Source organism: Balaenoptera borealis, assembly GCF_965194805.1.
Source record: "Balaenoptera borealis genome assembly, chromosome: 7".
Taxonomy (NCBI): domain Eukaryota; kingdom Metazoa; phylum Chordata; class Mammalia; order Artiodactyla; family Balaenopteridae; genus Balaenoptera; species Balaenoptera borealis.
Genome location: NC_138864.1, coordinates 4,161,357 through 4,177,252, shown reverse-complemented (window position 1 = coordinate 4,177,252; position 15,896 = coordinate 4,161,357). Strand labels below are relative to the sequence as shown.

General features: G+C 47.1%; 1 long non-coding RNA gene across 1 annotated transcript in view; it reads left to right on the top strand.

Annotated features, from left to right (window-relative positions):
* The window catches only part of LOC309631589, a 54,114-nt gene extending 39,473 nt beyond the window's left edge, over positions 1-14,641 (top strand). Inside the window, exon 3 of the long non-coding RNA XR_014246388.1 lies at positions 14,547-14,641. This is a non-coding gene — a long non-coding RNA (uncharacterized lncRNA). The remainder of the gene's footprint in view (positions 1-14,546) is intronic.
* Positions 14,642-15,896: the final 1,255 nt, after the last annotated feature.

The following is a 15,896-nucleotide window of genomic DNA, read 5'->3' as shown; positions in this document are numbered from 1 at the left end:
TGCCTGATTTGGGAGTAGTGTCAGGGTCTTTGTTAGGGACCATGTCAGGGCGTGAGTTATGAGTAATCTCAGGGCGTTAGGGACACTGTCAGTGACTGTGTTAGGTATAGGGTCAGGGCCTGTGTTAGGAGTAGTGTGAGAGCGGTAGTTAGGGACAGTGTCAGGTGCTGAGTTGTGAGTAATGTCAGGGACATAGTTACCGACAGTTTCAGTGCCTGATTTGGGAGTAATGTCAGCGCCTTAGTTCTCGACAGTGTCAGTTCCTGAGTTAGGAGTAGTGTCAGGGCATAGTTAGGGACAGTGTCATTGCCTATGTAAGGAGTAGTTTCACTGCCATATTTAACGAAAGTGTCACTGCCTGTGTTGGTAGTTGTGTCAGGGCCTTAGTAAGGGACAGTGTCAGTGCCTGAGTTGGGAGTAGTGTCAGGGCCTTTGTTAGGGACAGTGCCAGTGACTGAGATAGGAATAGTGACAGGGCTTGAGTTGGAGTAGTGTGAAAGCGGTAGTTAGGGACAGTGTCAGTGCCTGAATTGGGAGTAGTGCCAGGTCCTTGTTAGGGACAGTGTCAGTGCCTGAGTTGGGAGTAGTGTCAGGGCCTAAGTTATGGACAGTGTCAGTGCCTGAGTTAGGAGTAGTGTGAGGGCCTTTCTTAGTTATCGTGTCACGGCCTGAGTAAGGAGTAGTGTCAAGGCCTTAGTTACGGAAAGAGTTGGGGCCTGAGTAAGGAGTATTCTCAGGGCTTAGTTAGGGCCAGTGTCAGTGACTGTGTTAGGAATAGTGTTACGGCCTGATTTAGGAGTAGTGTGAGAGTGGTATTTAGGAACAGTGTCAGGGCCTGTGATGTGAGTAGTGTAAGGGCATAAGTTATCGACAGTGTCAGTGCCTGAGTAGGGAGTAATGTCAGGGCCTTAGTTAGGCACAATGTCAGTGCCTGAGCTGGGTGTAGTATCAAGGCCTAGTTAGGGACAGTGTAAGTGCCTATGTTGGGAGTATTTTCACTGCCTTAGTTAGGGAGAGTGTCAGTGCCTGATTTGGGAGTAGTATCAGTGCCTTACTTAGGGACAGTGTCAAGTCCTGAATTGGGAGCAGTCTCTGGACCTTAGATAGGACCAGTGTCAGTGACTGATATGGGAGTAGTGTCAGGGTCTTAGTTAAGGACAGTGTAAGGGCATGAGTTAAGTATTGTGTCAAAGCCTTAGTTATGGAGAGTGTCAGTTCTTGAGATAAGAGTAGTGTAATGGCCTTAGTTAGGGACAGTGGCAGTGCCTGAATTGTGAGACGTGTTATGGCCTTAGTTAAGGACAGTGTCAGTGCTTGAGTTGGGAGTAGTGCCAGGGCCAAAGTTACGGACAGTGTCAGAGCCTGAGTTGGGAGTAGTCTCAGGGCCTTAGTTAGGGACAGTGTCAGTGACGGTGTTAGGAAGAGTGTCAGGGCCTGAGTTACAAGTAGTCTGAGACCGGTAGTTAAGAACACTGTCAGGGCCTGAGTTGTGAGTAGTTTCAGGGCCTTAGTTAGGGACAGTGTCAGAGTCTGAGTTGGGAGTAGTGTCAGGGCCTAGTTAGGGACAGTGTCAGTGCCTGAGTTGGCAATAGTGTCAGGGCATTAGTAAGGGACAGTGTTAGTGCCTGAGTTGAGAATAGGGTCAGGGTCTTAGGTAGGGAGAATGTCAGTGCCTGAGTTGGAAGTAGTGTCAGGGCCTTAAGGACAGTGTCACTGGCTGAGATGGGAGTAGTGCCAGGGTCTTAGATAGGGAGAGTGTCAGTGCCTGAGTTGGGAATAGTGTCAGGGTTTTTGTTATGGACAGTGTCAGCATATGAGTTAAGAGTAGTGTCAAGGCCTTAGCTAGGGAGAGTGTCAGTACCTGAGTTGGAGGAGTATCAGGGCCATAGTTAGGGACAGAGTCAGGGCCTGAGGTAGAATTAGTCTCAGGGCCTCAGGTAGGGAGCGTGTCAGTGCCTAAGTAAGGAGTAGTGTCAGGGCCTAAGTTAGGGACAGTGTCAGAGCCTGAGTTAAGAGTAGTGTGAGGTCCTTAGTTTGGGACAGAGCCAGTGCATGAGTTGGTTCTATTGTCTGGGCCTTAGTTAGTGACAGTGTCAGTGATTGAGTTGGGAGGAGTGTTTTGGCCTTAGTTAGGGACAGCGTCAGTGCCTGAGTTGGGAGTAGTGTCAGAGCCTTTGTTAGGGACTGTGTCAGGGCCTGAGTTAAGAGTAGTGTCAAGTCTTTAGTTTGGGACACTGTTAGTGCCTGAGTTGAGAGTACTTTCAGGGCCTAAGTTAGGGACAGTGTCACTTCCTGAGTTGGGAGTACTGTCAGGGTGTATTTAGGGATAGGCAGAGTGCCTATGTTGGGAGTAGTGTCAGGACGTTTGTTAGGAACAATGTCAGTGCCTGAGTTGGGAGTAGTGTCAGGACATTAGTAAGGGAAAGTGTTAGTGCCTGAGTTAGGAGTAGTGTCAGGGCCATAATTAGGGAGAGTGTCAGTGCCTGAGTTGGGAGTAGTGTCATTGCCTTAGTTACGGACAGTGTCAGTTCCTGTGTTGGGATTAGTATCAGGGTCTTTATTATGGACAGTGTCAAGGCCTGAGTTAAGAGTAGTGTCAAGGCCTTAATTTGAGAAAGTGTCAGTGTCTGAGTTGGGAGTAGTGTCAGGGCCTTAGTTAGGGACAGTGTCAGTGCCTGAGTTGGGAGTAGTTTCAAGGCCTTAGTTAGGGACAGCGTCACTGCTGGAGTTTGGCATAGTTTCAGAGCCTTATTTAGGGACAGCTTCAGTGTTTGAGTTGGGAGTAGTGGCAGGGCCTGAGATAAGAGTATTCTCAGGGCCTTAGTTAGGGACAGTGTCAGTGACTGTGTTAGGAATAGCATTAGGGCCTGATTTAGTAGTAGTGTGAGAGCGGTATTTAGGGACAGTATCAGGGCCTGTGTTGTGAGTGGTGTAAGGGCCTAAGTTAGCAACAGTGTCAGTGCCTGAGTTGGGAGAAGTTTCAGGGCCTTATTTAGGGACAGTGTCAGTGCCTGAGTTGGCCATAGTGTCAGGGCATTAGTAAGGGACAGTGTTAGTGCCTGAGTGGAGAATAGTGTCAGGGCCTTAGGTATGGATAATGTCAGTGCCTGAGTTGGAAGTAGTGTCAGGGCCTAGTTAGGGATGGTGTCATTGGCTGAGATGAGTGTAGTGTCAGGGCCTTTATTTACGGACAGTGTCAGTTCCTGTTTTGGGATTAGTGTCACGGTCTTTTTTATGGACAGTGTCAAAGCCTGAGTTAAGAGTAGTGTCAAGGCCTTAATTTGGTACAGTGTCAGTGTCTGAGTTGGGAGTAGTGTCCGACCCTTAGTTAGGGACAGCATCAGTGCCTGAGTTGGGAGTAGTTCCAGGGCCTAAGTTACGGACAGTGTCACGGCCTGAGTTAGGAGTAGCCTCAGGGCCTTAGTTAGGGACAGATTCTGTGACTGTGTTAGGAATAGTGTCAGGTCCTGACTTAGGAATAGTCTGAGACTGGTAGTTAGGAAAATGTCAGGGCCTGAGTTGTGAGTAGTTTCAGTGCCTTAGTTAGTGAAAGTGTCAGTGCCGGAGTTGGGAGTAATGTCATGGCCTTAGTTAGGGACACGGTCAGTGCCTGAGTTGGCAGTACTCTCAAGGCATTAGTAAGGGACAGGGTTAGTTCCTGAGTTGAGAATAGGGTCAGGGCCTTAGTTACGGACAATATCAGTGCCTGAGTTGGAAGTAGTGTCAGGGCCTTAAGGACAGTGTTAGTGTGTGAGATGGGAGTAGTGTCAGGGTCTTAGCTAGGGAGAGTGTCAGTGCCTGAGTTGGGAATAGTGTCAGGGTCTTTGTTAGGGACAGTGTCAGCGCATGAGTTAAGAGTAGTGTCAAGGCCTTAGTAAGGGAGAGTGTCAGTTCCTTAGTTGGGAGTAGTATCAGTGCCTTAGTTAGGGACCGTGTCAGTGCTTGAGGTACAAATAGTCTCAGGACCTTAGTTAGGGAGCTTGTCAGTGCCTATGTAAAGCTTAGTGTCAGGGCCTAAGATAGGGACGGTGTCAGAACCTGAGTTAGGAGAAGTGTGAGTGCCTTAGTTAGGGACAGTGTCAGTGCCTGGGTTGGGAGTAGTGTCAGGGCCTTAGTGACAATGTCAGTTCCTGAGTTGGTTCTATTGTTTGGGTCTTAGTTAGGGACAGTGTCAGTGCCTGATTTGGGAGTAGTATTATGGCCTTAGTTAGGGACAGCATCAGTGCCTGAGTTGGGAGTAGTGTCAGAGCCTTAGTTAGGGATAGCATCAGTGCCTGATTTGGGAATAGTGTCTGGGCCTTTGTTAGGGACTGTGTCAGGGGCTGAGTTAAGAGTAGTGTCAAGTCCTTAGTTAGGGAAAGTGATAGGGCCTGAGTTGAGAGTATTTACAGGGCCTTAGTTAGGGACAGTGTCAGTGCCTGAGTTGGGAGTAGAGTCAAGGCCTTATTTAGGGACAACGTCACTGCCGGAGTTGGGAGTAGTGTCAGGGTCTTTGTAAGGGATAGTGTCAGGGTCTTAGCTAAGAGTAGTGTTAAGGTCTTAGTTAGGGAGAATGTCAGTGCCGGAGTTGCGAGCAGTGTCAGAGTCTTAGTTAGGGACAATTTCAGGGCCTGATTTAGGAGTAGTGTGAGGGCCTTTCATAGTTATTGTGTCAGGGCCTGAGTTAGGAGTAGTGTCAGTGCCTTAATTAAGGACAGCGTCATTGCCTGAGTTGGGAGCAGTGTCAGTACCTGAGTTCGGATGAGTGTCAGGGTCTTTATTATGGACAGTGTCATTGCCTGAGTTGGGAGTAGTGTCAAGGCCTTAGTTAGGGACAGCATCACTGCCGGAGTTGGGCATAGTGTCAGAGCCTTATTTAGGGACAGCTTCAGTGTCTGAGTTGGGAGTAGTGTCAGGGCCTGAGATAGGAGTATTCTCAGGGCCTTAGTTAGGGACAGTGTCAGTGACTGTGTTAGGAATAGATTTAGGGCCTTGTTTAGGAGTAGTGTGAGAGCGGTATTTAGGGACAGTGTCATGACCTGTGTTGTGAGTAGTGTAAGGGCCTAAGTTAGCGACAGTGTTAGTGCCTGAGTTGGGAGAAGTTTCCGGGCCTTATTTAGGGACAGTGTCAGTGCCTGAGTTGGCCGTAGTGTCAGGGCATTAGTAAGGGACAGTGTTAGTGCCTGAGTGGAGAACAATGTCAGGGCCTTAGGTAGGGTCAATGTCAGTGCCTGAGTTGTGAGTAGTATCAGGGCCTTAGTTAGGAACAATGTCAGGTCCTGAGGTAGAAGTAGTCTCAGGGCCTTAGTTTGGGAGCGTGTCAGTGCCTATGTAAGGAGTAGGGTCAGGGTATAATTTAGGGACAGTATCAGAGCCTGAGTTAGGAGTAGTTTGAGGGCCTTAGTTAGAGAGAATGTCAGTGCCTGAGTTGGTAGTAGTGTCAGGGCCTTAATTAGGATCAGTGTCAGTGCCTGAGTTGGTTCTATTGTCTAGGCCTTAGTTAGGGACAGTGTCAGTGCCCGAGTTGGGAGTAGTGTTATGGCCTTAGTTAGGGACAGCGTCAGTGCCTGAGTTGGTAGTAGTGTCAGAGCCTTAGTTAAGGACAGCCTCAGTGCCTGAGTTGGGAGTAGTGTCTGGGCCTTTCTTAGGGACGGCGTCAGTGCCTGAATTAGGAGTAGTGTCAGGCCCGTAGTTAGGGACAGTGTCAGTGGCTTAGTTGGGAGTAGTGTCAGGGCCTTAGTTAGGGACAGTGTCAGTGCCTATGTTGGGAGAGTTTCCACTGCCTTAGTTAGGGACAGTGTCAGTGCCTGAGGTGGGAGTAGTATCAGGGTCTTTGATAGGGACAGTGTCAGTGCCTGCGTTGGGAGTATTGCCAGTGCTTTAGTTAGGGACAGTGCTAGTGCCTGAATTGGGAGTAGTGTCAGAGCCATAGTTAGGGACGGTTTCAGTGGCTGAGATGGGAGTAGTGTCAGGGCCTTAGTTACAGACAGTGTCAGTTCCTGAATTGAGATTAGTGTCAGGGTCTTTACTATGGACAGTGTCAGGGCCTGAGTTAAGAGAAGTGTCAAGGCCTTAATTTGGGAGAGTGTCAGTGTCTGAGTTGGGAGTAGTGTCAGACCCTTAGTTAGGGACAGCGTCATTGCCTGAGTTGGGAGTAGTGCCAAGGCCTAAGTTAGACAGTGTCAGGGCCTGAGTTAGGGGTAGTCTCAGGGCCTTATTTAGGGACAGTGTCATTAACTGTGTTAGGAATAGTGTCAGGGTCTGTGTTAGGAGTAGTTTGAGACTCGTAGTTAGGAACAGTTTCAGGGCCAGAGTTGTGAGTAGTTGCAGGGCCTCAGTTACGACAGTGTCCGTGCCAGAGTTGGGAGAAATGTCAGGGCCTTAGTTAAGGACAGTGTCAGTGCCTGAGTTGGGAGTAGTGTTATGGCATTAGTTAGGGACAGCGTCAGTGCCTAAGTTGGGAGTAGTGTCAGGGCCTTACTTAGGGATGGCGTCAGTGCCTGAGTTGGGAGTAGAGTGAGGGCCGTAGTTAGGAATAATGTCAGTGCCTGAGTTGAGAGTAGTGTCAGGACATTAGTAAGGGACAGTGTCAGTGCCTTAGTTAGGAGTAGTGTCAGGGCCTTAGTTAGAGACAGTGTCAGTGCCTGAGTTGGTAGTAGTGTCAGGGTCTTTTTTTTTATAGTTTTTTAAGCAATATTTTTATTGCAGTGCAGTTGACTTACAATGTTGTATTAGTTTCAGGTTTACAGAAAAGTGAATCATATTTATATATATATATACACACACACGCACACATATCCATTCTTTTCCAGATTCTTCTCCCATATAGGTTATTACAGAAAATTGAGTAGATTTCCCTGTGCTATACAGTAGGTCGTTATTAGTTATCTATTTTATATATAGTAATGTGTATATGTTACTCCCTACCCAATCTCCTAATTTATCACTTCCCCCCACATTTCCCCTTTAGTAATCGTAATTTGATTTCGAGATCTGTGAGTCTGTTCTGTTTTGTAAGTAAGTTCATTTGTATCATTTCTCTAATCAGATTCCACATATAAATGATATTTGTTTTTCTCTGTCTGACTTACTTCACTTAGTATCATAATCTCTAGGTCCATCCATGTAAACATCGGAAGTTTAGTGACGTTGCCCAAGGCTTTGCACTGGTTACAGGTTAATCACTGGTTTCAAGAGTGGTTTTTGTATATTTTCAAGAACAGGTAGTCAGAAACAAAAACCTCACATGTATTTCCATCTCACTGGCTTGTTTTTTAGTTGATATTTGCTGGAAGTTATTGTTTTGGATGCCCTTTAATTTCAGAGTCACTGAGTAAAATGAATCCAAAGGTTTGGGGTCTACTTTTAGCAGTTTGTTGTATCAAGGGTGTGCTGCAAAAATTGAGAAGGTTTTATTGAGAGGCTCACTTCAGCTAGAAGAGAAAAGGGGCTTTTGCATATAGGAGCTGTCTTCTGTGAAGACAGCATTCCAGCTTTTTCCAGTTGGGTACCCTTGATAATTAGTAGGTTAAACACAGTAGGGTGGAAATTGCTTGTTCGTTCAGCATATGTGTATTTTTATTGGTAGATTCATGTCTTGATTATTTGAGCCTGTTCTTAATTATTTACCCATAGAGAGCCATGCCTAATTCAGGAGTCTTCAGGTTGGCTCTGTTAGTTACAACTGTATCATGCTCTGATTATCTTTTGCAACAGAGGAGAGCCTGAGGTTCTAGCAGATTAGGTCTAAATTAGTTAGCGACAGTGTCAGTGCCGGAGTTGGGAGAAATGTCAGGGCCTTAGTTAGGGACAGTGTCAGTGCCTGAGTTGGGAGTAGTGTCGGGGCCCAGTTAGGGACAATGTCAGTGCCTGAGTTGGGAGTAGTGTCGGGGCCCAGTTAGGGACAGTGTCTGTGCCTAAGTTGGCAGTACTGTCAGGGCATTAGTAAGGGACAGTGTCAGTGTCTGCGTTGGGAGTAGTGTCAGGGCCTTAGTTAGGGACAGTGTCAGTGCCTGAGTTGGTTCTATTGTCTGGGCCTTTTTTAGGGACAGTGTCAGTGCCTGAGTTGGGAGTAGTGTTATGGCCTTAGTTAGGGACAGCGACAGTGCCTGAGTTGGGAGTAGTGTCAGAGCCTTAGTTAGGGAGAGCGTCAGTTCCTGATTTGGGAGTAGTGTCAGGGCCTTACTTAGAGACGGCGTCAGGGCCTGAGTTGAGAATAGGTTCTGGGCCTTAGTTAGGAACAGTTTCAGTGACTGAGTTGGGAGTAATGTCAGGGTCTTAGTTAAGGAAAGTGTCAGGGCATGAGTTAAGTATTGTGTCAAGCCTTAGTTATGGAAAGAGTCAGTTCTTGTGTTAAGAGTAGTGTAATGGCCTTAGTTAGTGACAGTGACAGTGCCTGAGTTAAGAGTGGAGTCAGGGCCTTATTTAGGGTAGTGTCAGTGCCTGAGTTGGGAGCAGTGTCAGAGCCTTAGTTAGGGACAGCACCAGTGCCTGAGTTCGGAGTAGTGCCACTCCCTTAGTTAGGGACAGCACCAGTGCCTGAGTTGCGAGTGGTGTCAGGGCCATAGTTAGGGATGGTGTCAGTGGCTGAGATGATGGTAGTGTCAGGGCCTTAGTTAAGGACATTGTCAGTGCCTGAGTTGGGATTAGTGTCAGGGTCTTTATTATGGACAGTGTCAGGGCCTGAGTTAAGAGTAGTGTCAAGGCCTTAATTTGGGAGAGTGTCAGTGTCTGAGTTGGGAGTAGTGTCAGACCCTTAGTTAGGGACAGCGTCAGTGCATGAATTGGGAGTATTGCCAGAGCCTAAGTTACGGACAGTGTCAGGGCCTGAGTTAGGAGTAGACTCAGAGCCTTAGTTAGGGACAGTTTCAGTGACTGTGCTAGGAGTCACTGTGTTAGGAGCATTGTGATGACAGGGGACATGGAGAATTGTGATGACATGTGTCACGGAGCATTGTGATGACACGGTCATGGAACATTGTGATGACAAGAATTCTGGAGCATTGTGATGAAAAGGACATGAAGCATTGTAATTACTGGGGACATAGAGCATTGTGATGACATGGGCATGGCACATTGTGATGACAGCGGTCATGGAGCATTGTGATGAGAGGGTCGTTGGAGCATTGTGATGACAGGCGTCATGGGGCATTGTGATGAAAGTGGTCATCTAGAATTGTCATGAAAAGTACCATGGAGCACTGTGATGAGAGGGGCTAAGGAGCATTTTGATGACATAGGCCATGGAATATTGTGATGACAAGTGCCATGGATCATTGCGATGACACGGGCAAGGAGCATTACGATGACAAGAATTCCAGAGCATTTTGATGACAATGGCATGGAGCATTGTGATTACAGTGGTCATGGATCATTGTGATGACAACGGCATGGAGCATTGTGATGACAAGTGTCATCAAGCATTGTGATGACAGGGGTCATGGAGCATTGTGTTGACACGGGACTGGAGCACTGTGATGAGAAGAGATCTGGAGCATTGTGATGACAAAGGCATGGAGCATTTTGATTACAGGGGCCAGGGAGCATTGGGCTGACAAAGCATTGTGCATTGTGATGACAAGTGGCATGGAGCATTGTGATGAAATTGGTACTGGAGCATTGTGAGGAAAGGGGTCATGGATCATTGTGATGACAATGGTCATGAGTTTTCTGATGACAAGGGCCATGGAGAATAGTGATGACAGGGGTCAGCGGGCATTGTGATGACAGGGGGCATGGAGCACTGTGATGAAAGTTTTCCTGGAGCATTGTGATGAAAACACCATGGAGCATTGTGATGAGAAGAGGCATGGAGAATTATGATGACAAGGGTACTGGAGAATTGTGATTACAGGGGTCATGGAGCCTTGTGATGAAATGGGTCATGGAGCATTGTGATGAGACAGTCATGGAATATTGTGATGACAAGAATTCTGGAGCACTGAGATGGTAAGGGCATGGAGCATTTTAATTACAGGGGACAAGAAGAATTTTGATGACATGGGCAGGGAATATTGTGATTACAGGGATCATGGAGCATTGTGATGAGAGGGGCCTTGGAGCATTGTGATTACAGTCATCATGGGGCATTGTGATGACAGTGGTCATGGAGCATTGTGATGAAAGGGGTCATGGAGCACTGTGATTACAGGGGCCATGGAGCATTGTGAATACATAGGCCATGGAGCATTGTGATGACAGGGGTCATGGCGCATTGTGATGAAAGTGGGCATGGATCATTGTGATGACAAGCGTCCTGGAACCTTGTGATGACACAGTTCATGGAGCATTGTGATGACACGGGCATGGAGCATTGTGATGACAAGGGTCATCGAGCATTGTGATGAGAGGGGCCCTGGAGCATTGTGTTGACACGAGCATTGAGCACTGTGATGAGAAGAGATCTGGAGCATTGTGATGACAAGGGCATGGAGCATTTTGATTACAGGGCCCAAGGAGCATTGTGCTGACAAGGCATTGTGCATTGTGATGACAAGTGGCATGGAGCATTGTGATGAAAGTTGTAATTGATCATTGTGATTACATGTGTCCTGGAAACTTGTGATGACACAGTTCAAGGAGCATTGTGATGACAAGGGCCATGGCGAATTGTGATATAAGGTGTCACGGGGCATTTTGATGACAGTGGTCATCTAGCATTGTGATGAAAGGTATCATGGAGCACTGTGATGACAGGGGCCATGTAGCATTCTGATGACAAAGGCCATGGAGCATTGTTATGACAAGTGTCATGGAGCATTGGGATGACACGGGCATGGAACATTATGATGACAAGAGGTCTGGAGCATTGTGATGACCATGGCATGGAGCATTGTGATGACAAGGGCCATCCAGCATTTTCATGACAGTTGTCATGGAGCATTGAAATGACAAAGGCCATGGAGCATTGTGATGACAGGGGTCATGGGCATTGTGATGAGAGGGTGAATGGAGCATTGTGATGAAAATTGTCCTGGAGCATTGTGATGACATCGGTCACGGAGAACAGTGATGACAGGGATCATGCAACATTGTGATGACAACGGCATGGAGCATTGTGATGACATGGGTCATCGAGCATTGTGATGACCAGGGTCATGGAGCATTGTGTTGACACAGGCATGGAGCATTGTGATGAGAAGAGAACTGGAGCATTGTGATGACGAGGGCATGGAGCATTGTGATTATAGGGGCCAAGGAGCACTGTGCTGACAAGGGCATGGTGTATTGTGATGAAAAGGGCATGGAGAATTGTGATGACATGGACAGGGAACATTGTGATCACAGAGGTCATGGAAAATTGTGATGACAAGTGTCATGGAACATTGTGCTGACAGGGATCATGGAGCATTGTGATGAGAAAAGTTTTCGAGCATTGTGATGACAGGTGTCATGGGGCATTGTGATGACAGTGGTCATGGAGCAGTGTGATGAAAGGTGTCATGGAGCGCTGTGATTACAGGGGCCATGGAGCATTGTGATGAGCAAAGGCAATGGAGCATTGAGATGACAGGGGCAATGGAGCCTTGTGATGAAAACTGTCCTGGAACCTTGTGATGACACGGTTCATGGAGCATTGTGATGACAAGGGCCATGGCGAATTGTGATGGCAAGTGTCATGGGGCATTTTGATGACAGTGGTCATCTAGGATTGTGATGAAATGTATCATGGAGCACTATGATGACCGGGGCCATGGAGCATTGTGATGAAAAATGCCTGAGAGCATTGTGATGACAAGTGTCCTGGAGCACTGTGAAGACACGGGCATGGACCATTATGATGATAAGTGTTCTGGCACATTGTGATGACAAGGGCATGGAGCATTGTGTTTACATGGGCCATAGAGCATTATGATGACAATGGCATGGAGCATGGTGATGACATGGGTCACCGAGCATTGTGACGACAGGGGTCATGGGGCATTGTGATGATAGGGGGCATGGAGCATTGTGATGAAAATCGTTCTGGAGCATTGTGAATACAGCAGTCATCGAGAATTGTGATGCCAGGAATCATGCAGCATTGTGATGACAAGGGTCATGGAGCATTGTATTGAAAGGTGTCATGGAATTTCATGATGACAAGGTTCATGAAGCAGTGTGATGACAAGGGCATGGAGCATTGTGATGACAAGGGTCACTGAGCATTGTTATGACAGGGGTCATGGAGCATTGTGATGACAAAAGCCGTGGAGCATTGTGATGACACGGGTCATGGGGCATTGCGATTACAGGTGGCATGGAGCATTGTGAATAAAAAGGCCATGGATCATTGAGATGACAAGTGTCATGGAGCATTGTGATTAAAGTCGTTATGAATCATTGTGATGAGAAGTGTCCTGGAAACTTGTGATGACACGGTTCAATGAGCATTGTGATGACAAGGGCCTTGACGAATTGTGATGACAGGTGTCATGGGGCATCGTGATGACAGTGGTCATCTAGCATTGTGATGAAAGGAATCATGGAGCACTGTGATTACAGGGGCCATGGAGCATTGTGAAAACAAAGGCAATGGAGCATTGTAATGACTAGTGTCATGGAGCATTATGATGAAAAGAGTTTGGCAGCATTGTGATGACAAGGGCATGGAGCATTGTGATGACAGTTGTCATGGAGCATTGTGAATGACAACTGTCATGGAACATTGTGATGTCATGGGTCATGGAGTATTGTGATGAAAGGGGCCATGGAGCATTATGATGATAGGTGTCATGGGGCATTGTGTTGACAGTGGTCATGGAGGATTGTGATGACAAGGTCATGGAACATTGTGATAACAAGAATTCTGGGGCATTGTGATGAAAATGTCATGGAGCATTGTGATGACATGGGAAGGGAACATTGTGATGACAGTGGTCATGGAGCATTGTGATGACAACTGTCATGTAACATTGTGCTGACAGGGATCATGGAGCACTGTGATTAGAGGGGCCATGGAGCATTGTGAATACATAGGCCACGGAGCATTGTGAGGAAAGCGGTCATTGAGCATTGTGATGAAAGTGGTCATGGATCATTGTGATGACAAGTGTCCTGGAACCTTGTGATGACATGGTTCATGGAGCATTGTGATGAAAAGGGCCATGGCGAATTGTGATGACAAGTGTAGGTGGCATTGTGATGACAGTGGTCATCAAGGATTGTGATGACAGGTATCACGGAGCATTGTGAAGAAAGGGGCCATGGGGAATTGTAATGACAATAGAGAAATGTGATGAAAATGGTCAGCGAGCATAGTGATTAAAGTGGTCATTGAGAATTGTGATGAAAAGCGACATAGAGCATTGTGATGACAAGGGTCATGGAGAACTGTGATGACCAGGGTCATGTAGCATTGTGATGCCACGGTCATGGAACATTGTGATGACAAGAATTCTGGAGCATTGTGAGGAAAAAGGCATGGAGCATTGTGATTATAGGGGACATGGAGCATTGTGATGACTTGGGCAGGGAACACTGTGATGATAGGTGTTATGGAGCAATGTGATGACAAGTGTCATGGAGCATTGTGATGAGAGGGGCCTTGGAGAATTGTGATGACAGGCGTCATGGGGCATTGAGATGGCAGTGGTCATGGAGCATTATGAAGAAAGGTGTTATGGAGCACTGTGATTACAGGGGCCATGGAGCATTGAGATGACAGTGTTCATGGAGCATTGTGATGAAAGTGGTCATGGATCATTGTGATGACAAGTGTCCTGGGACCCTGTGATGGCATGGTTCATGGAGCATTGTGATGACAATGGTCATGGCGAATTGTGATGACAATGTCATGGGGCATTGTGATGGCAGTGGTCATCTAGAAATGTGATTAAAGTTATTACGGAGCACAGTAATGAGTGGGGCCATGGAGCATTGTGATGTCAGGTGTCATGGAGCATGGTGATGAAACGGACATGGAGCATTATAATGACAAGAGTTCTGGAGCCTTGTGATGACAAGGGCATGGAGCATTGTGATTACAGGGGTCATGGGGCATTGCGATGAGTGAGGTCATGGAGCATTGAGATGAAACGGGTCATGGAGCACTGTGATTACAGGGGCCATGGAGCATTGTGATGACAAAGGCCATGGAGCATTGTGATGACAGGTGTCATGGAGCATTGAGATGAAACGGGTCATGGACCATTATGATGACAGGGGTCATGGAGAATTGTGATGACAGTGGCCATGGGGAATTTGGATGAAAGGCGTACTGGAGCATTGTGAGGAGATGTTTCATGGAGCATTGTGATGACAAGGGCCATGGAGCATCGTGATGACAGGGGTCATGGGGCATTGTGCTGAAAGCGGTCACGGAGCATTGCGATGAAAAGCGCTATGGAGCATTGTGATGACAAGGGCCATGGATCATTGTAAAAACAGGTATCATTAGGCATTGTGATGACAGGGGCATGGAGCATTTTTATGTAAGTTGCCATGGAGAATTGTGATGAAAGGGATCATGTAGATTTGTAATGACAAGGGCCATGGAGCATTGTGATGAAACAAATCTTGGAGTATTTTGATGACAGTTGTCATGGAGCATTGCGAAGAAAAGCACCAAGGAACATTGTGATGTCGAGAGCCATGGAGCATTGTAATGACAAGTATCATGGAGAATTGTGATGCCATGGGTCATGGAGCATTGTGATGACACGGTCATGGAACATTGTGCTGACAGGGATCATGGAACATTGTGATGGGAGTGGCCTTGGAGCATTGTGATGACAGGCATCATTGGGCATTTTGATAACAGTGGGCATCTAGCATTGTGATGAAAGGTATCATGGAGCACTGTGATGACAGTGGCCATGGAGCATTGTGATGACAAAGGCCTTGGAGCATTGTGATGACACGTGCATGGAGCATTATGATGACAAGAGTTCTGGAGCATTGTGATGACAAGGGCATGGAGCATTGTGATTACAAGGTTCATTGAGCATTGTGATGACAGTGGTCATGGAATGTTGTGATGTCAACGGCCATGGCGCATTGTGAGCACAGGTGTCATGGGGCATTGTAATGACAGTGCTCATGGAGCATTGTGATGAAAGGGATCATGGTGTAATGTGATTACAGGGGCCACGGAGAATGGTGAAAACATAGGGCATGGAGCATTGTGATGACAGGGGTCATGAAACATTGTGACGAAAGTGGTCATGGATCACTGTAATGACAAGTTTCCTGGAACATTGTGATGACACGGTTCAGGGAGCATTGTGATGACAAGGGCCATGGCGAATTGCGATGACAGGTGTCAGGTGGCATTGTGATGATAGTGGTCATCTAGAATTGTGATGAAATGTATCATGGAGCACTGTGATGACAGGGGCCATGGAGCATTGTGATGACAAGTGTCAAGGAGCATTGTGGTGACACGGGGATGGAGCATTATGTTGAATAGAGTTCTGGAGCATTGTGATGACTAGTGCATGAAGCATTGTGATTAGAGTGGCCATGGAGCATTGTGATGGCAAGGGTCATGGAGCATTGTGATGACAGGGGTCAGTGAACATTGTGACGACAAGGTTCATGAAGCATTGTGATGACAGGGGTCAGTGAACATTGTGACGACAATGTTCATGAAGCATTGTGGTGACAAGGGCTTGGAGCATTGTGATGAAATGGGTCATCGAGAATTGTGATGACAGGGGTCATGGAACATTGAGTTGACATGGGTATGGAGCATTGTAATGAGAAGAGATCTGGAGCATTGCAATGACAAGGGCATGGAGCATTTTGGGTACAGGGGGCAAGGAGCATTGTGCTGACAAGTGCATGGTGCATTGTGATGAGAAGTGGTATGGACCATTGTGATGAAAATGTTACTGGAGCATTGTGAAGAAAGCGGTCATGGATCATTGTGATGACAGGATTCATGGAGCTTTGTGATGACAAGGGCCATGGAGCATGGTGATGACAGGGGTCATGGG